This window comes from Heterodontus francisci, unplaced genomic scaffold (assembly GCF_036365525.1).
Source record: "Heterodontus francisci isolate sHetFra1 unplaced genomic scaffold, sHetFra1.hap1 HAP1_SCAFFOLD_61, whole genome shotgun sequence".
Taxonomy (NCBI): domain Eukaryota; kingdom Metazoa; phylum Chordata; class Chondrichthyes; order Heterodontiformes; family Heterodontidae; genus Heterodontus; species Heterodontus francisci.
The window spans coordinates 4,079,690-4,102,487 of NW_027141441.1; positions in this window are offsets into that span (position 1 = coordinate 4,079,690).

Consider the following 22,798-nt stretch of genomic DNA (forward strand, 5'->3'; position numbering starts at 1 on the left):
GGGACGCGTGTGGAGGGGGCGAGACTTCGGGCATGCAGGAAGGATCTGACAGGAAGGACTCTTCTTACCACCAGCCAAGCTACATCTTGGTGCTTGTTTGAAAGTTCTGGTGATGAGGCATTCTGCCAAATGACTTTGGCAGTCTGCTCGGGGAACCATCCGACCGGATCCACCATCTCCTTTTCCCGTAGGGCCTTGAGGACATTCCGTGCAGACCACTGCCTGATGGATTGGTGGTCAAAGGTGTTTTCCCGCAGAAACATTCCCACGAAGGATAGATGGTACGGTATGGTCCAACTGGATGAAGCGATCCGCGGCAATGTGACCAGACCCATCCTTCGCAACACCTCAGCACATAGTGACACTTGGTGTTTGTGTACTGGGGCTCCACACACAGCTTGGTGCAGCTGCACACGAAGGTGGTCATCAGGATGAGGGCGACGTTGGGTACATATTTCCCGCCCTTGTCCAGAGGTTTGAACATCGTGTCCCTCCCGCCATGGTCCATTTTAGATCTCCAGATGATGCAGTTGAAGTCACCGCCTAGGATGACCGGCCTGGACGTCGCCAGCAGCAGTGGGAGCTGCTGGAAGACGGTCAGCCGCTCGCTGCGTTGTACCGGGGCGGACACGTTGATCAACCTGAGCGGAGCGTTGTTGTACATCACGTCTGCTACGAGGAGGCGGCCGCCCACCACCTCCTTAACTTCGGAGATTAGAATTAGTACATTACAGCGCAGTACAGGCCCTTCGGCCCTCGATGTTGCGCCGCCCTGTGAAACCATCTGACCTACACGATTCCATTTTCATCCATGTGTCTATCCAATGTCCACTTAAATGCACTTAAAGTTGGCGAATCTACTACTGCTGCAGGCAGGGCGTTCCACGCCCCTACTACTCTCTGAGTAAAGAAACTACCTCTCACATCTGTCCGATATCTATCACCCCTCAACTTGAAGCTATGTCCCCTCGTGTTTGCCATCACCATCCGAGGAAAAAGACGCTCACTATCCACCCTATCTAACCCTCTGATTATCTTATATGTCTCTATTAAGTCACCTCTCCTCCTCCTTCTCTCCAACGAAAACAACCTCAAGTCCCTCAGCCTTTCCTCGGAAGACCTTCCCTCCATACCAGGCAACATCCTAGTAAATCTCCTCTGCACCCTTTCCATAGCTTCCACATCCTTCCTATAATGCGGTGAACAGAACTGCACGCAATACTCCAGGTGCGGTCTCACCAGAGTTTTGTACAGCTGCAGCATGACCTCGTGGCTCCGAAACTCGACCCCCCTACTAATAAAAGCTAACACACCATATGCCTTCTTAACAGCCCTATTAACCTGGTTAGCAACCTTTAGGGATTTATGCACCTGGACACCAAGATCTCTCTGTTCATCTACAGAACCAAGAATCCTCCCATTAGCCCAGTACTCTGCATTCCTGTTACTCCTTCCAAAGTGAATCACCTCACACTTTTCCGCATTAAACTCCATTTGCCATCTCTCAGCCCAGCTCTGCAGCCTATCTATGTCTCTCTGTACCCGACAACATCCTTCGGCACTATCCACAACGCTACCGACCTTAGTGTCATCTGCAAATTTACTAACCCACCCTTCTACACCCTCTTCCAGGTCATTTATAAAAATGACAAACAGCAGTGGCCCCAAAACAGATCCTTGCGGTACACCACTAGTAACTAAACTCCAGGATGAACATTTGCCATCAACCACCACCCTCTGTCTTCTTTCAGCTAGCCAATTTCTGATCCAAAGCTCTAAATCACCTTCAACCCCATACTTGCGTATTTTCTGCAATAGCCTACCGTGGGGAACCTTATCAAACGCCTTACTGAAATCCATATACACCACATCCACTGCTTTACCCTCATCCACCTGTTTGGTCACCTTCTCGAAAAACTCAATAAGGTTTGTGAGGCACGACCTACCCGTCACAAAACCGTGCTGACTATCTCTAATGTACTTATTCTTTTCAAGATGATTATAAATCCTGTCTCTTATAACCTTTTCCAACATTTTACCCACAACCGAAGTAAGGCTCACAGGTCTATAATTACCAGGGCTGTCTCTACTCCCCTTCTTGAACAAGGGGACAACATTTGCAATCCTCCAGTCTTCCGGCACTATTCCTGTCGACAATGACGACATAAAGATCAAGGACAAAGGCTCTGCAATCTCCTCCCTAGCTTCCCAGAGAATCCTAGGATAAATCCCATCTGGCCCAGGGGACTTATCTATTTTCACATGGTGAAGTAACCTCCCCGCAGCAGAATACCCAGGCCGGAGGAACGGCAGTCATTACCCCCCGACCAGATCGATGGCCCGTGGGACCACTATCGCGACCACTGCCTGTAGCTGCTGAGGTGTGGTATTCCACACTCCTGCAGAAACAGTAGGTCAGCTTTGACCTTGGCAAGGTAATCCAAGGTTGAAACACATCGCGTAGTAGATTTAATGCTACGCACATTAATGGAAGCAATTCTTACACCCATTTTTTACTAAAAATTAGTTGTTGCTTCCCATACCATTTGTCCTCGCCTCCTTGATGAAGGGTCACTGACCCGAAACGTTAACTCTGCTTCTCTTTCCACAGATGCTGCCAGACCTGCTGAGTGGCTCCAGCGTTTCTTGTTTTTATTTCAGATTTCCAGCATCCGCAGTATTTTGCTTTTATCTCGCTTACTCTTGCTGGTTTGCTCAGTACCTTTCTCTGTCTGTTCAATTCTGAGTCCTGATAATATCTTCCTGGTTTTCTGTGTGTCTTTCTCTGCCTGCCTCATTGTCGGTGCTGTTACTCAGTGTCCTTGTGTCATTGTGCAGTGAGGGTGAGTCCGTCAGCACGTGTGTTGCTGAGTCCGGGATTCTCGAGAAATCCGACTCCAATCCTATTTTTGTAAAAACATTGGGGAATGAACATATTTCACTAACGGGCAGCTGAAATTGAAAACAGTAGTTAGCAGAGTGGTGCAGCGGAAGTTTGCTGGGTACATAATCCAGAGATCAATGCATCGAAACCATTCTCTGCTATTTATGTTTGGTAATAATACAAACAGTTCACTTTCAAAACATCAAGTATTTACCTAAAATAACAAGATGCTTCCAAAGGCACTCGATTGCAATCAGCTTCTTCTTTCTAGTGAACGCATCAATCAGTAACAAATCACTTTTGCTCACACGAACACAAGCTGCAAACACGGACCAGCCGAGTCTCTCCCACTTTGTCAACCTCTTCCTGCAGAGCCTCCTCTCCACCACCAGATGGTGATGTTGGCCACAATAAAAGCAGGACAAATGGTCACAGTGAGGAGACGGTCAGTAACAGAAAATAAAACAATAACAGGGAAAACCTTTACACAACAACAGGGTGCATCTTTACACAACAGAAAACATATTTACACAACAGGAAATACCTTTAGATAACAGGGAGAACACAATCATACAAATGCCTTGTTTCTCCATCTCAGTCTCGTTGCCTCTCTCTCTGTCCCTCACTTTTGCTTCCTCACAGTCTATTCTTGGTTTTCTGTGTGTTTTTCTCTCTGTCCCGTTGTCGATGGTGTTACTCAGCGTCCTTGTAACATTGTGTAGCCAGGCTGAGCCTCCCAACACCTGTGTTGCTGTAATAAAAACAGAAAATGCTGGAAATGCTCAGTAGGTCTGGCAAAGAACAAAGATAATTACAGCACAGGAACAGGCCCTTCGGCCCTCCAAGCCTGCGCCGATCCAGAGCCTCTCTCTAAACATGTCGCCTATTTTCTAAGCTTCTGTATCTCTTTTCTTCCTGCCCATTCATGTATCTGTCTAGATACATCTTAAAAGACTCCATCGTGCCCGCATCTACCACCTCCGCTGGCAATGCGTTCCAGGTGCCCACCACCCTCTGCGTAAAGAACTTTCCACGCATATCCCCCCTAAACTTTTCCCCTTTCACTTTGAACTCGTGTCCTCTATTAATTGAAACCCCCACTCTGGGAAAAAGCTTCTTGCTATCCACCCTGTCTATCCCTCTCATGATTTTGTACACCTCAATCAGGTCCCCCCTCAACCTCCGTCTTTCTAATGAAAATAATCCTAATCTACTCAACCTCTCTTCATAGCTAGCGCCCTCAATACCAGGCAACATCCTGGTGAACCTCCTCTGCACCCTCTCCAAAGCATCCACATCCTTTTGATAATGTGGCGACCAGAACTGTACGCAGTATTCCAAATGTGGCCGAACCAAAATCCTATACAACTGTAACATGACCTGCCAACTCTTGTACTCAATGCCCCGTCCGATGAAGGAAAGCATGCCGTATGCCTTCTTGACCACTCTATTTACCTGCGTTGCCACCTTCAGGGAACAGTGGACCTGAACACCCAAATCTCTCTGGACATCAATTTTCCCCAGGACTTTTCCATTTACTGTATAGTTCACTCTTGAATTGGATCTTCCAAAATGCATCACCTCGCATTTGCCCTGATTGAACTCCATCTGCCATTTCTCTGCCCAACTCTCCAATCTATCTATATTCTGCTGTATTCTCTGACAGTCCCCTTCACTATCTGCTACTCCACCAATCTTAGTGTCGTCTGCAAATTTGCTAATCAGTCCACCTATACTTTCCTCCAAATCATTAATGTATATCACAAACAACAGTGGTCCCAGCACGGATCCCTGTGGAACACCACTGGTCACACGTCTCCATTTTGAGAAACTCCCTTCTACTGATACTCTCTGTCTCCTGTTGCCCGGCCAGTTCTTTATCCATCTAGCTAGTACACCTTGGACCCCAAGCGCCTTCACTTTCTCCATCAGCCTGCCATGGGGAACCTTATCAAACGCCTTACTGAAGTCCATGTATATGACATCGACAGCCCTTCCGTCATCAATCAACTTTGTCACTTCCTCAAAGAATTCTATTAAGTTGGTAAGACATGACCTTCCCTGGACAAAACCATGTTGCCTATCACTGATGAGCCCATTTTCTTCCAAATGGGAATAGATCCTATCCCTCAGTATCTTCTCCAGCAGCTTCCCTACCACTGACGTCAGGCTCACCGGTCTATAATTACCTGGATTATCCCTGCTACCCTTCTTAAACAAGGGGACAATATTAGCAATTCTCCAGTCCTCCGGGACCTCACCCGTGTTTAAGGATGCTGCAAAGATATCTGCTAAGGCCCCAGCTATTTCCTCTCTCGCTTCCCTCAGTAACCTGGGATAGATCCCATCCGGACCTGGGGACTTCTCCACCTTAATGCCCTTTAGAATACCCAACACTTCCTCCCTCCTTATGCCGACTTGACCTAGAGTAATCAAACATCTGTTCCTAACCTCAACATCCGTCATGTCCCTCTCCTCGGTGAATACCGATGCAAAGTACTCGTTTAGAATCTCACCCATTTTCTCTGAGTCCAAGCATAACATTCCTCTTTTGTCCTTTAGTGGGCCAATCCTTTCTCTAGATACCCTCTTTCTCCTTATATATGAATAAAAGGCTTTGGGATTTTCCTTAACCCTGTTTGCTAAAGATATTTCATGACCCCTCTTAGCACTCTTAATTCCTCGTTTCAGATTGGTCCTACATTCCCGATATTCTTTCAAAGCTTCGTCTTTCATCAGCCGCCTAGACCTTATGTATGCTTCCTTTTTCCTCTTAGCTAGTCTCACAATTTCACCTGTCATCCATGGTTCCCTAACCTTGCCATTTCTATCCCTCATTTTCACAGGAACATGTCTCTCCTGCACGCTAATCAACCTCTCTTTAAAAGCCTCCCACATATCACATGTGGATTTACCTTCAAACAGCTGCTCCCAATCTACATTTCCCAGCTCCTGCCGAATTTTGGTATAGTTGGCCTTCCCCCAATTTAGCACTCTTCCTTTAGGACCACTCTCGTCGTTGTCCATGAGTATTTTAAAGCTTACGGAATTGTGATCACTATTCCCAAAGTAGTCCCCTACTGAAACTTCAACAACCTGGCCGGGCTCATTCCCCAACACCAGGTCCAGTATGGCCCCTTCCCGAGTTGGACTATTTACATACTGCTCTAGAAAACCCTCCTGGATGCTCCTTACAAATTCTGCTCCATCTGGACCTCTAACATTAAGCGAATCCCAGTCAATGTTGGGAAAATTAAAATCTCCTATCACCACCACCCTGTTGCTCCTACATCTTTCCATAATCTGTTTACATATTTGTACCTCTATCTCACGCTCGCTGTTGGGAGGCCTGTAGTGCAGCCCCAACATTGTTACCGCACCCTTCCTATTTCTGAGTTCTGTCCATATTGCCTCACTGCTCGAGTCCTCCATAGTGCCCTCCTTCAGCACAGCTGTGATATCCTCTTTGACCAGTAATGCAACTCCTCCACCCCTTTTACCTCCCTCTCTATCCCGCCTGAAGCATCGATATCCTGGGATATTTAGTTGCCAATCATGCCCTTCCCTCAACCAAGTCTCAGTAATAGCAATAACATCATCCTCCCAGGTACTAATCCAAGCCCTAAGTTCATCTGCCTTACCAACTACACTTCTTGCATTAAAACAAATGCACCTCATACCACCAGTCCCTTTATATTCATCATCTGCTCCCTGCCTGCTCTTCCCCTCAGTCACACTGACTTCATGATCTAGTTTCTTACAGGCTTTTGTTACTACCTCCTCACTGTCAACTGACCTCAATTGGTTCCCATCCCCCTGCCACATTAGTTTAAACCCTCCCCAACAGCGTTAGCAAAAGCACCTCCAAGGACATTGGTTCCAGTCCGGCCCAGGTGTAGACCGTCCAATTTGTAATAGTCCCACCTCCCCCAGAACCGGTCCCAATGTCCCAAAAATCTGAACCCCTCCTTCCTGCACCATCTCTCAAGCCACGCATTCATCCTGACTATTCTTTCATTTTTACTCTGACTATCACGTGGCACTGGTAGTAATCCTGAGATTACTACCTCTGAGGTCCTACTTTTTAACTTGGCTCCTAACTCCCTAAACTCTGCTTGTAGGACCTCATCCCGTTTTTTACCTATATCATTAGTGCCTATGTGCACAATGACAACTGGCTGTTCACCCTCCCCCTTTAGAATGTTCTGCAGCCGATCTGAGACGTCCCTGACCCGTGCACCTGGGAGGCAACATACCATTCGGGAGCCTCGTTTTCGACCACAGAACCGCCTATCTACTCCCCTTACAATCGAATCCCCTACGACTATAGCCCTTCCACTCTTTTTCCCGCCCTTCTGAGCAGCAGAGCCAGCCACGGTGCCATGGACCTGGCTACTGCTGCCTTCCCCTGGTGAGCCATCTCCCTCAACAGTATCCAAAACGGTATACTTGTTTTGGAGGGAGATGACCGCAGGGGACTCCTTCGCTGCCTTCCTGCTCTTTCTCTGCCTTTTGGTCACCCATTCCCTTTCTCCCACAGCAATCCTAATCTGCGGTGTGACCAATTCACTAAACATGCTATCCACGACCTCCTCAGCATCGCGCATGCTCCAAAGTGAGTCCATCCGCAGCTCGAGAGCCGTCATGCGGTCTAACAAGAGCTGCAGCTGGACACACTTCCTGCACGTGAGGGAGCCAGGGTCATCAGCCATGTCCCTGAGCTCCCACACTGAGCAAGAGGAGCATGATACGGGTCTGAGATCTCCTGCCATTTTTAATCTTAAGTTTAAACTTAGTTAAATGAAAAAGGAAGGAAAAGTTTTTACCAATCACAATAAAACCAGAGAAATCGAAAAAGCCTTACCTTATAAACACCCCACCGAGTCCTTTTTTTTTTGGTTAGAGGAGGAGGGCGGGTGGGAGACACTACAAGTGTGGTGTCTCGGGTTCAGAAACCGCCCAGATATATAGTGTTTTACTTACCCAGCAGCCCCCTGGCCTCCGCCGAAAAACAAAAGGAAATTAAATTTACTTTCAAACTGACTTTCCCAGCTGCTCACTCGCTCACACGCTGCTCCCGAAAAAGCTGCTGCACTGAAAGGAAAGTTATTTTAAACCGCCCAAATATATAGTGTTTTACTTACCCAGCAGCCCCCTGGCCTCCGCCGAAAAACAAAAGGAAATTAAATTTACTTTCAAACTGACTTTCCCAGCTGCTCACTCGCTCACACGCTGCTCCCGAAAAAGCTGCTGCACTGAGTTCCCTTTTCAAACTTACAGAATTAACTACAATAATGTACTCTGAGATTCAAGTTGAATATCAGCCCAATATTTACACACATTATGAGTTTATAAGTTTCAGTATTAATTCCCATAGTGCATCCTGACATATACATTAGATATAACATAACATAAGAACAGAAGAAATAGGAGCAGGAGTAGGCCATTCGGCCCCTCAAGCCTGCCCTGCCATTCAGTAAGATCATGGCTGATCTGCCCCAGACCTCAACTCCTCTTTCATGCCAGCTCTTCATGGACCTCAACTCTCCAATATTTCAAAAATCTATTTACATCCTCTTTAAATACTTTCAGTGATTTAGCCTCCAATACTGTCTGGGGTAGAGAATTCCAGACATTCACTACCCTCTGAGAGAAGAAATTCCTTTGCATCTCAGTTTTAAATGAGTGTCCCCTTATTCTGTAACTATGTCGGCTAATTTGAGATTCCCCCACTAGTGGAAACATTTTCTCAACATCTACCCTGTTAATAAAAACAAGAAATGTTGGAAATACTCAGCAGGTCTGGCAGCATCTGTGAAGAGAGAAGCAGAGTTAATGTTTCAGGTCAGAGACCCTTCTTCACCCTGTTAAGCCCCCTCAGAATCTTGTACGTTTCAAAAAGATCACCCCTCATTCTTCTAAACACGAATGAATAACCTGTTTCGCCGTTCTTCATAAGTCAACCCCTTCATCTCAGGAATCAGCTGAGTGAATCGCTTTTGAACTCCTCCAATGCCAGTACATCCTTTCTTAAGTCTAAATCTCAAGTGTGATATCAGATTGAGAGAATCTGAAAGATAGCATAACCTGAGATACAAACTGAGATTTCAGTTTAAAACTCCCCCGGATTGTGAAACTAAAAGATACAATAGCAATTTAATTTGTATAGACTGTGCTTTGGATCACATTCCAGCCCTCATACAGTATCAGACTGGAAGATACTGTAGCAATTCCATTAGTGCAGACTCAGCTCTACATTACAGAGCAGGGAACATATTTAAACAACCGGGAACACTTTTACACAAGACGGAACATATTTACACAACTGAGAAGATCTTTACCCAACAGGGAACCATTTTACACAATAACAGAGAACATCTTCACACAACAGCGAATACAGTAACACAACAGAGAACATATTACACAGCAGGAAATATCTTTACACAACAGAGAACACAATTACATAAATCATCAGTCTTTCGTTGTCTCTTGCTTGTTTGCTCAGTACCTTTCTGTTCCCTTCTGGGTCCTGATAATCTCTATCTGGTTTTCTGTGTGTCTTTCTCTGTCTGTTCCCTTCTGGGTCCTCATAATTTCTTCCTGGTTTTCTGTGTGTCTTTCTCTGTCTGTTCCTTTCTGGGTCCTGATAATATCTTCCTGGTTTTCTGTGTGTCTTTCTCTGCCTGCCTCATTGTCGGTGCTGTTACTCAGTGTCCTTGTGTCATTGTGCAGTGAGGGTGAGTCCGTCAGCACGTGTGTTGCTGAGTCCGGGATTCTCGAGAAATCCGACTCCAATCCTATTTTTATAAAAACATTGGGGAATGAACATATTTCACTCACGGGCAGCTGAAATTGAAAACAGTAGTTAGCAGAGTGGTGCAGCGGAAGTGTGCTGGGCCCATAACCCAGAGATCAATGGATCGAAACCATTCTCCACTATTTATGTTTGGTAATAATACAAACAGTTCACTTTCAAAACATCAAGTATTTACCTAAAATAACAAGATGCTTCCAAAGGCACTCGATTGCAATCAGCTTCTTCTTTCTAGTGAACACATCAATCAGTAACAAATCACTTCTGCTCACACGAACACAAGCTGCAAACACGGACCAGCCGAGTCTTTCCCACTTTGTCAACCCCTTCCTGCAGAGCCTCCTCTCCACCACCGGATGGTGATGTTGGCCACAATAAAAGCAGGACAAATGGTCACAGTGAGGAGACGGTCAGTAACAGAAAATAAAACAATAACAGGGAAAACCTTTACACAACAACAGGGTGCATCTTTACACAACAGAAAACATATTTACACAACAGGAAATACCTTTAGATAACAGGGAGAACACAATCATACAAATGCCTTGTTTCTCCATCTCAGTCTCGTTGCCTCTCTCTCTGTCCCTCACTTTTGCTTCCTCACAGTCTATTCTTGGTTTTCTGTGTGTTTTTCTCTCTGTCCCGTTGTCGATGGTGTTACTCAGCGTCCTTGTAACATTGTGTAGCCAGGCTGAGCCTCCCAACACCTGTGTTGCTGTAATAAAAACAGAAAATGCTGGAAATGCTCAGTAGGTCTGGCAGCATCTGTGCAGAGAGAAACAGTTAACAGTTCAGGTCTGTTTCCTTAGCTCACATTAACTTTGTTCTCTCTCCACAGATGCTGCCAGACCTGCTGATTATTTCAAGCATTTTCTGTTTATGTTTCAGATTTCCAGCATCTGCAGTATTTTGCTTTTGTCCGTGTGTTGCTATGTCTGGGACTGTTTGAGTGCAATGCTTTTGCTTTGTAAACAGCGTTGAAACAAACATTTATCTCGTTAACACACAGCACTAATACACAGCTGGATATAAACAGCAGCCTGCAGCAGAGGGTGCAGTGGAATTTTATTAACACAAATAATTCACCAGCACTACATTTACTGCTTCCCACAATCACACCACGCTTCATCTTAACACGTTTTACTCTTTATTTACATCAACTTCTTCCTTCCAGTAAACACTTCAATTTGGAACACAGCTTCCAAATCACCTTTATTCACAAACCCGAACACACACCAGCCCAGACTTTCCCCTTTCTGTCAACACATCCCTGCATCACTGCCTCTCCACCAACAGTTGTTGCTAGAATCATACAATCATAGAATGGCTACAGCACAGAAGGAGGCCATTCAGCCTGTCGAACCCGTGCTGGCTCTCTGTTAGAGCAACTCACCTCATTTCACTCCCTAGTCAGTTCAATTTTGGAGGTGGGAAAATTTCTCGAAAGAATAATTCGGGACAAAATTAATAATCCCATGGACAAATGTGGGTTAATTCAAGAAAGCCAGCATGGATATCTTAAGGGAAAATCATGTTTAACTGTCCTGCTGTAGTTTTTTGATGAGGTAACAGAGAGGGATGATGAGGGCAATGCTGTTGATGTGGTCTACATGGACTTTCAAAAGGTCTGGCAGCATCTGAAAGGTCACTGACCTGAAACGTTAACTTTGTTTCTCTCAGTACAGATGCTGCCTGACCTGCTGAGTATTTCCAGCATTTCTTGTTTTCATTATGGCACAGAGTTCCCTTTTCAAACTTACAGAATTAACTACAATAATGTACTCTGAGATTCAAGTTAAATATCAGCCCAATATTTACACACATTATGAGCTTATAAGTTTCAGTATTAATTCCCATAGTGCATCCTGACATATACATTAGATATAACATAACATAAGAACAGAAGAAATAGGAGCAGGAGTAGGCCATTCGGCCCCTCAAGCCTGCCCTGCCTTTCAGTAAGATCATGGCTGATCTGCCCCAGACCTCAACTCCTCTTTCATGCCAGCTCTTCATGGACCTCAACTCTCCAATATTTCAAAAATCTATTTACATCCTCTTTAAATACTTTCAGTGATTTAGCCTCCAATACTGTCTGAGGTAGAGAATTCCAGACATTCACTACCCTCTGAGAGAAGAAATTCCTTTGCATCTCAGTTTTAAATGAGTGTCCCCTTATTCTGTAACTATGTCGCCTAATTTGAGATTCCCCCACTAGTGGAAACATTTTCTCAACATCTACCCTGTTAATAAAAACAAGAAATGTTGGAAATACTCAGCAGGTCTGGCAGCATCTGTGAAGAGAGAAGCAGAGCTAATGTTTCAGGTCAGAGACCCTTCTTCACCCTGTTAAGCCCCCTCAGAATCTTGTACGTTTCAAAAAGATCACCCCTCATTCTTCTAAACACGAATGAATAACCTGTTTCGCCGTTCTTCATAAGTCAACCCCTTCATCTCAGGAATCAGCTGAGTGAATCGCTTTTGAACTCCTCCAATGCCAGTACATCCTTTCTTAAGTCTAAATCTCAAGTGTGATATCAGATTGGGAGAATCTGAAAGATAGCATAACCTGAGATACAAACTGAGATTTCAGTTTAAAACTCCCCCGGATTGTGAAACTAAAAGATACAATCGCAATTTAATTTGTATAGACTGTGCTTTGGATCACATTCCAGCCCTCATACAGTATCAGACTGGAAGATACTGTAGCAATTCCATTAGTGCAGACTCAGCTCCACATTACAGAGCAGGGAACATATTTAAACAACCCGGAACACTTTTACACAAGACGGAACATATTTACACAACTGAGAAGATCTTTACCCAACAGGGAATATTTTACACAATAACAGAGAACATCTTCACACAACAGCGAATACAGTAACACAACAGAGAACATATTACACAGCAGGTAATATCTTTACACAACAGAGAACACAATTACATAAATCATCAGTCTTTCGTTGTCTCTTGCTGGTTTGCTCAGTACCTTTCTCTGTCTGTTCCCTTCTGGGTCCTGATAATCTCTTTCTGGTTTTCTGTGTGTCTTTCTCTGTCTGTTCCCTTCTGGGTCCTGATAATCTCTTCCTGGTTTTCTGTGTGTCTTTCTCTGTCTGTTCCTTTCTGGGTCCTGATAATATCTTCCTGGTTTTCTGTGTGTCTTTCTCTGCCTGCCTCATTGTCGGTGCTGTTACTCAGTGTCCTTGTGTCTTTGTACAGTGAGGGTGAGTCCGTCAGCACGTGTGTTGCTGAGTCCGGGATTCTTGAGAAATCCGACTACAATCCTATCTTTATAAAAACATTGGAGAAATGAACATATTTCACTAACAGGCAGCTAAAATTTGACCCGACCGTTAGCAGAGTGGCGCAGCAGAAGCGTGCTGGGCCCATAACACAGAGGTCGATGGATGGAAACCATTCTCTGCTATTTATGTTTGGTAGGAACATAAACCGTTCACATTCAAAATATCAAGTGTTTCCCCATAATAACAAGATGTGCTCGATTGCAATCAGCTTTTTCCTTTGAGTGAACACATCAATCAGTAACAAATCACTTTTGCTCACACGAACACAAACTGCAAACACGGACCAGCCGAGTCTCTCCCACTTTGTCAACCCCTTCCTGCAGAGTCTCCTCTCCACCACCAGATGGTAATTTTGGCCACAATAAAACCAGGACAAATGGTCACAGTGAGGAGACGGTCAGCAACAGAAAATAAAACAATAACAGGGAAAACCTTTACACAACAACAGGGTACATCTTTACACAACAGAAAACATATTTACACAACAGGAAATACCTTTGGACAACAGGGAGAGCACAATCATACAAATGCCTTGTTTCTCCATCTCAGTTTGGTTGTCTGTCTCTCTCTCTCCGTTCCTCACTTTTGCTTCCTCACAGTCTATTCGTTTTCTGTGTGTTTTCCTCTCTGTCTCGTTGTCGATGGTGTCACTCAGCGTCCTTGTAACATTGCGTAGCCAGGCTGAGCCTCCCAACACCTGTGTTATAGAACATAGAACAGTACAGCACAGTACAGGCCCTTCGGCCCACGATGATGTGCCGAAACTTTAACCTACTCTAAGATCAAAACTACCTACATATCCTTCATTCTACTATCATCCATGTACCTATCCAAGAGACGCTTAAATGTCCCTAATGTATCTGCTTCTACTACCACCGCTGGCAGTGCATTCCATGCACCCACCACTCTCTTGTGTGAAGAACCTACCTCTGACATCTCCCCGAAACCTTCCTCCATCACCTTAAAATTATGCCCCCTGGTGATAGCCCTTTCCACCCTGGGAAAAAGTCTCTGGCTATCCACTCTATCTATGCCTCTCATCATCTTGTACCCCTCTATCAAGTCACCTCTCATCCTTCTTCGTTCCAATGAGAAAAGTCCCAGCTCCCTCAATCTTTCTTCGTAATACATGCCCTCCAGTCCAGGCAGCATCCTGATAAATCTCCTCTGCACCCTCTCTAAAGCTTCCACATCCTTCCTATAATGAGACGACCAGAACTGAACACAATATTCCAAGTGTGGTCGAACCAGGGCTTGATAGAGCTGCAGCATAACCTCGCGGCTCTTAAACTCAATCCCCCTGTTAATGAAAGCCAACACACCATACGCCTTCTTAACAACCCTATCAACTTGGGTGGCAACTTTGAGCGATCTATGGACATGGGCCCCAAGATCCCTCTGTTCCTCCACACTACCAAGAATCCTGTCTTTTCGCCTGTATTCTTCATTCAAATTCAACCCTCCAAAATGAATCACTTCACACTTTTCCAGGTTGAACTCCATCTGCCACTTCTCAGCCCAGCTCTGCATCCTGTCAATGTCCTGTTGCAACATACAACAGCCTTCCACACTATCCACAACTCCAGCAACCTTCGTGTCATCGGCAAACTTGCTAACCCAGACTTCCACTTCCTCATCCAAGTCATTTATAAAAATCACAAAGAGCAGAGGTCCCAGAACAGATCCCTGCAGAACACCACTGGTCACCGAGCTCCAGGCTGAATACTTTCCATCTACTACCACCCTCTGTCTTCTATGGGCCAGCCAATTCTGTATCCAGACAGTCAACTTTCCCTGCATCCCATGCCTCCTTACTTTCTGAATGAGCCTACCATGGGGAACCTTATCAAACGCCTTGCTGAAATCCATATACACCACATCCACTGCTCTTCCTTCATCAATGTGTTTTGTCACATCTTCAAAGAATGTAATAAGGCTTGTGAGGCATGACCTGCCCCTCACAAAGCCATGCTGACTGTCTCTAATCAAACTATGCTTTTCCAACTAATCATAAATCCTGTCTCTCAGAATCCTCTCCAATAATTTGCCCACTACCTACGTAAGACTGACTGGTCTATAATTCCCAGGGTTATCCCTATTCCCTTTCTTGAACAAGGGAATAACATTTGCCACCCTCCAATCATGTGGTACTACTCCAGTGGACAGTGAGGACGCAAAGATCATCGCCAAAGGCGCGGCAATCTCTTCCCTCGCTTCCCTTAATATCCTTGGGTATATCCCGTCTGGCCCCAGGGACTTATATGTCCTCATGTCTTTCAAAATTTCCAGCACATCCTCCCTCTTAACATCAACCTGTTCGAGCATATCAGCCTGTTTCACGCTGTCCTCACAAACGACCAGGTCCCTCTCACTAGTGAATACTGAAGCAAAGTATTCATTTAGGACCTCCCCTACCTCCTCCGACTCCAGGCACAAGTTCCCTCCACTATCCTTGATCGGCCCTACCCTCACTCTGGCCATCCTCTTGTTCCTCACATAAGTGTAGAACGCATTGGGATTTTCCTTAATCCTACCCGCCAAGACTTTTTCATGTCCCCTTCTAGCTCTCCTAAGTCTTCAGTTCCTTCCTGGCTACCTAGTAACCCTCTAGAGCCCTGTCTGATCCTTGCTTCCTCAACCTTAAGTAAGCTTCCTTCTTCCTCTTGACTAGCTGTTCCACATTTCTTGTCATCCAAGGTTCCTTCACCCTACCATCCCTTCCTTGCCTCATCGGGACAAACCTATCCAGCAGTCACAGCAAGTGCTCCCTAAACAACCTCCACATTTCTGTCGTGCATTTCCCTGAGAACATCTGTTCCCAATTTATGCACCCCAGTTCCTGCCTAATAGCATTGTAATTCCCCCTCCCCCAATTAAATATTTTCCCATCCCGTCTGCTCCTGTCCCTCTCCATGACGATAGTAAAGGTCAGGGAGTTGTGGTCACTATCACCGAAATGCTCTCCCACCGAGAGATCTGCCACCTGGCCTTGTTCGTTGCCAAGCACCAAATCCAACATAGCTTCCCCTCCAGTCAGCCTATCTACACAAACAGGTCAGTGGCAAGTGGTCCAGAGGAAAACCACAAAGAAAAAACATCCCAAAGCCACCACCCAAACCAGTGGCAAGAGGAGGCTCTCTTCTGAATCAGACTGCAACAACTCCTCTTCACTGGACGGGGAAATGCTGGAACGACAGCCCCTTCAAAAGAGGCGGCAGAACTCCGAGATGGATGGTAAAGCATCCCAGCCCCCAGGCACTGGAAGCTGTGATGGGCCCGGCGTGGCCCAACCCCAATGCCCCACACGTAACGACGTGGCCAACGCATCTCAGCTCCGGGACACCGGGAGCAAAGACACGTCTGGCGCACCTGAGCTCCGGGAGACCGGGAGCTGTGATGTTTTCGAGGAGGAACAGATGGAAGCAGCTGAGGACAACCCAATGCTCACTGGCTACAAGAGCCCCCCGATGTCACCCGAGCGGAACAAACCCTGCATGAAAAATCAGGAGCGGTTTCTGAGCCCAATCAACGTGAAACTGCTTGAGCACACGATGGGTATGCAGGAACATCCCGAAGGACTGGGACTAGCGAGGACAAACGGTATGGGAAGCAACAACTAATTTTTAGTAAAAAATGGGTGTAAGAATTGCTTCCATTAATGTGCGTAGCATTAAATCTACTACGCGATGTATTTCAACCTTGGATTACCTTGCCAAGGTCAAAGCTGACCTACTGTTTCTGCAGGAGTGTGGAATACCACACCTCAGCACCTACAGGCAGTGGTCGCGATGGTGGTCCCACGGGCCATCGATCTGGTCGGGGGGTAATGACTGCCGTTCCTCCGGCCTGGGTATTCTGCTGCGGGGAGGTAACTTCACCATCTCCGAAGTTAAGGAGGTGGTGGGCGGTCGCCTCCTCGTAGCAGACGTGATGTACAACAACGCTCCGCTCCGGTTGATCAACGTGTACGCCCCGGTACAACGCAGCGAGCGGCTGACCGTCTTCCAGCAGCTCCCACTGCTGCTGGCGACGTCCAGGCCGGTCATCCTGGGCGGTGACTTCAACTGCATCATCGATGCGGCTGGACGATCCGGCAGTGACGACAGCAAACTGGACGCTACGTCCAGATTCCTAATAGAAACAGTTAAAGATGCCAAACTGCACGACGTCTTCAGCAAACCTGCAGACAGAGCGCAGCGCACATACACATGGTCAAGATCGGACGGGTCTGCCCGTTCCAGGATTGACTTCCTGTTTGTGTCTCGTGCTGTCATGGTCGGATCCACAGACGTCAAGCCGGTGTTCTTCTCCGACCACTGCCTCTTACTGGCTGACTGTCACTTACAGGACGTCCAGCGGGTTGGCAGAGGGACGTGGAAACTCAATGCTACACTGCTGACCCCAGAGAACGTTGAGGAACTCAAAAGGGATTACAAAGGTTGGAGGACCGTGAAACCCCTCTTTGAGTCTCCAGTTCACTGGTGGGAAGCGATTAAGGAGAACATCAAGAGGTTCTTCAACCACAAAGGTGTTCAGAAGGCGAGAGAGAGACAGAGGGAAATGTCCCGACTCCTGAAAATTATGCAAAATCTACTCCGGTTGCAGTCAATGGGGGTCGAGGTCAAGGAGGACCTCCAAGAGGTGAAGAGCCAGCAGGCCTCGCTGTTTGCCAAGGAGGCCTCCAAGATCATCTTCCGGTCCAGAGTCCGCTCCTCGAGCAGGATGAGACGTGCTCGCGTTACTTCTTCCAAAAGTTACACACAGAGAGCTCTGTTATCAGCAGCCTGAAGGAAGAAGATGGCTCGGTAACGTCTTCGCAGTCCGACATACTAAGGATCAGCAAATCCTTTTGTGCTGGGCTGCATGACGCGAAGCCCACAGACAGCAGAGCCTCCCAGTCCTTCCTGTCATGTATCACAGAGGTCCTAGATGACAGCAGGAGGGAGAGACTGGACAAGCCGCTAACTCTGGACGAGCTGACAAAGGCCGTCGAGTCTTTCGAGACGAGTAAAACTCCCGGGAGCGACGGCTTACCGGTCGAGTTGTACTCGGCGCTGTGGGACTGGGTTGGCCCGGACCTGCTAGAAGTATACGAGAGTATGCTCCTGGCCGGCAGCATGTCAGAATCCATGAGAAAAGGCATCATCACGCTCATTTGCAAGCAGAAGGGGGAGAGGGCAGAAATCAGAAATTGGCGGCCCATCTCACTGCTCAATGTTGATTACAAGATTCTGTCCAAAGTCATAGCCAGTCGAGTCAAGTCTGCTCTGGAGTTGCTGATTCACCCCGATCAGACCTGTACTGTACCCGGCAGGAAGATCTCTGATAGTCTCGCGCTGCTCAGGGATACGATCGCCGACGTACGGGACAGGAGGGTGGACACCTGCCTCATCAGCCTGGACCAGGAGAAGGCTTTTGACAGGATATCGCACACCTACATGATGGACGTGCTTTCCAAAATGGGGTTTGGGGAGGGAATCTGCAATTGGATCCAACTGCTCTACACAAACATCAGTAGCGCAGTCTCAATCAACGGGTGGGAATCTGAAAGTTTCCCGATCAAATCTGGAGTCAGACAGGGCTGTCCTCTGTCCCCGGTCTTGTTTGTTTGCTGTATTGAACCCTTTGCTGAGTCTATTAGGAAGGATGCGAGCATCAGAGGGGTGACAATCCCAGGCAGCGGAGGCACTCAGGTCAAAACCTCCCTGTACATGGATGACGTCGCCGTTTTCTGCTCGGATCCGCTGTCCGTGCGCAGACTGATGAGCATCTGCGACCAGTTCGAACTGGCCTCGGGAGCCAAAGTTAACCATGGCAAGAGTGAGGCCATGTTCTTTGGGAACTGGGCTGACCGATCCTTTGTCCCCTTCACCGTCAGGTCAGATTACCTGAAGGTGCTGGGGATATGGTTCGGAAGGGCTGGGGCGTGCACCAAAACATGGGAGGAGCGAGTAGCCAAGGTACGACAAAAGTTGGGCATGTGGGGGCAGCGATCTCTCTCTATTATGGGTAAGAACCTGGTCATCAGGTGCAAGGTGCTCACGTTGTTGCTGTAAGTGGCACAGGTCTGGCCCATACCCCACTCCTGTAGCTGTGGCCATCACCCGAGCCAATTCCCGCTTTATCTGAAGACGCAAAATGGACAGGGTCCAGAGGGACACGATGTTCAAACCTCTGGATAAAGGCGAAAAAATGTACTCAACATCGCTCTCAACCTGATGGCCGCCTTAGTATGTGGCTGCATCAAGCTGTGCGGAGAGCCCCAGTATGCAAACACCAACTGTCACTATGTGCTGAGGTTCCATCTGACCCCGGTGTTGCGAAGGATGGATCTGGTCACATTGCCACGGAACGCTCCATCCAGTTGGACTGTGCGTTCGTGGAAATGTTTGTGTGGAAAAACACCTTTGACCACCAATCCATCAGGCAGTGGTCTGCACGGAATGTCCTCAAGTATATTTTTGGAAAAGAAAAGTCTGGAAGAGGAAAGACCGGCGGGAAAGCTCGGTCCAAGGCCAAGTCTCGCTCCTCCTGGGCTGGACTGCAGTTCCCGGTGGGCCGTGTTCACAGGCTCCTGAGAAAGGGCAACTATGCTGAGCATGTGGGTGTCGGAGCCCCGGTCTATCTGGCTGCTGTGCTCGAGTATCTGACCGCTGAAATCCTCGAGTTGGCCAGTAACGCGGCCCAGGACAACAGCAAGACCCGCAACATCCTCAGACACCTACAGCTGGCTGTCCAGAATGACGAGGAGCTCACCAAGCTGCTGGGAGGGGTGACCATCACTCAGGGCTGGGTGCTGCCTAATATCTAGGCCATGCTGCTGCCCAAGAAACCCAGCGCTCCGGGCACCAAAACCAAGGCAATCTGCCAGGATTTTATCAAATACCCAAAGGTTCTTTTCAGAGCCACCCACAGTATCATTCTTGTAAATCTCCTCTGTACTCTCTACACAGCAATTATGTCCTTTCTGTCATGTGATGACCAGAACTGTACGCAATACTCCAGCTGTGGCCAAACCACCGTTTTAAACAGTTCTCGCATTACATCCCTGCTTTTGTCGACCAAGAAAGGAAAGCATTCCATATGCCTTCTTCACCACTCTATCTCCCTATCCTGTCACTTTCAGGGACCTGTGGACATGCGCTCCAAAGTCTCTCACTTCTTCTACCCATCTCAGCATCTTCCCGTTTATTGTGTATTCCCTTGCTTTGTTTGCCCTCCCCAAATGCATTACCTCACACTTCTCCAGATTGAATTCCATTTGCCACTTTTCCGCCCACTCAATTAATCCATTCATATCATTCTGAAGTCCACAGCCATCCTCCTCACTATCAATTACACGGCCAATTTTTGTGTCATCAGCAAATTTCCCAATCATAGCTCCCACATTTAATTCCAAATAATTAATTTTTTTTGAAGAGATACAGCACTGAAAGAGGCCCTTCTGCCCACCGAGTCTGTGCCGACCACAAACCATCCATGTTATCCTGATCCTACACTAATTCCATATTCCTACCACATCCCCACCTGCCCCTATATTTCCCTACCACCTACCGAAACTAGGGACAATTTATAATGGCCAATTAACCTATCAACCAGCAAGTCTTTGGCATGTGGGAGGAAACTGGAGCACCCGGAGGAAGCACACGCAGCCACATGGAGAACTTGCATACTCCACACAGGCAGTACCCAGAATTGAACCCGGGTCGCTGGAGCTGTGAGGCTGCGGTGCTAACCGCTGCGCCACTGTGCTGCCCGTGTGGTAACATACACCACAAACAGCAAGGGACCCAACACTGAGCCCTGTGGAACGCCACGAAAAACCGCTTTCCATTTGAAAAAACATCCGTTGACTACTATCCTTTGTTTGCTGTCACTGAGTCAATTTTGGATCCAACCTGCCACATTCCCCTGTATCCCATGGGCTTTCATTTTATTGACCAGACTGCCATGTGGGACCTTATCAAATGCCTTACTAAAATCCATGTAAACCACATCCACCGCACTATCCTCATCAATGTTCCTTGTTACTTCCTCAAAAAACTCAATAAAGTTAGTGAGACATGACCTTCCCTTAACAAATCCATGCTGACTATCCCTGATTAATCCGTGCCTATCTAAGTGGTAGTTTATCCTGTCCCTCAGAATTGATTCGAATAATTTACCCACCACTGAGGTCAGACTTACCACATCCTTTTAAAATAATAATACAACGTTCGCAGAGCTCCAATCCTCCGGCACCTCCCCCATATCCAGTGAGGATTTGAAGATGATCCTCAGCGCATCCACTATTTACTCCCTGGCTTCCTTTAACAACCTCAGATGCAAACCATCCGGCCCTGGTGATTTATTCATTTTGAAGGATGTCAGACTCTCTAGTACTTCCACTCTCATTATGCTTATCGTATCTAATATTTCACACTCCTCTTCTTTTACTACAATGTCTGCATCATCCCTCTCCTTTGTGAAGGCAGAGACAAAAAACTCATTAAGAACCCCGCCCACATCTTCTGGATCCACACAGAAGTTCCCTTGTACATCTCTGATAGGCCATACCCTTTCCTTAGTTATCCTCTTGCTCTTAATGGACTGATAAAACATCTTTGGGTTTCCTTCAAGTAGTTGTATCCAGTCCACATCCACCAAATCACCTCTCAGTTTTGTAAAATGTGCTTTCCCCCAATTTAGAACTTTTACTTTTCGAGCTGCCTTGCCATTACTTAGCTTTACAAACTCATTATTGCTCGTGTAATATGTGTAATAAGTAGAATAATTTACCAGTTACTCACCGATCAGCTTCTTCCCCTGTACCATGGAGGCTGAAAAGGCAGAAGAGACCAAAGAGCACCTCCTTCCCCCAGTCAGTGAAGTCCCTCACACATCAACTCACAGCTTTACACTCTGTCCAAACAGCACTTTCTAATTAGTAATTATTCATAAATTACACTAACTAAAACATTAGTAACCTGACCAATTACAAGGTAGCTATTTGAGGGTTTTTAAACAAAGAGCTTTTTTCCCTATCCCAAAGGCTCTTTTCAGATCCACCCACAGTATCTGAAAGGGCTGATTACTGTCTGAAGTCTGCTGTACCCACACCTCTGTCTATCCCTCTTCATCTAGAACAACCAGCATCATCTTCCATTCCTTTCACCATCATGTGTTTAACTCGCTTCTCCTTATAGACAGTCAGATATCAATGTAATAATGAAATGATCTGTGTCAGTGCTGGCCATTTCCCTGTCCTGATTTCAGACCCTACTCTGGACACTTGTTTCCCATTCCAGGACCTTCTTGTATTAATATTCAGCACCACCTGTCAGTCAGAAACTTGTCTCAATGAACCGATCCTTTTACTGAACTTCCAACTGCTGCTGTCTATTTCTCGAGGGAAAGAGCTGCTCACTGTATAAGGATGTGAGGGGAATGTAACCCGGCTGCTGGTGAGACGGTCCCGTCTTCTCAATCAAAAGCCTTTTATTTTACTACAGTGATTCCCAGATTCCCAGCTGGTCTGTTGAGGATTTTGTTTTCACAGAAATATCTTGTTAAATACAAATCTGATTCCAACATGTCAGTAACAGGACAGAATGGGAACCTTTTAAAAGGATGAAGCAACTATTTCAGTGGCTTCTCACTGTCCCCCTGAAGCCTGTGTGAAGGGGAATTACCAATAGTCTGTAATTTATTACTTCCACACCGAGTTTGAGTTATTTGTCGTGTGAAAGATTGCTGAACGGAGTCTTTTACTGTCAGTTGCGGATGAGAAGTTGACAAAAATTGGCAAAATAAAGC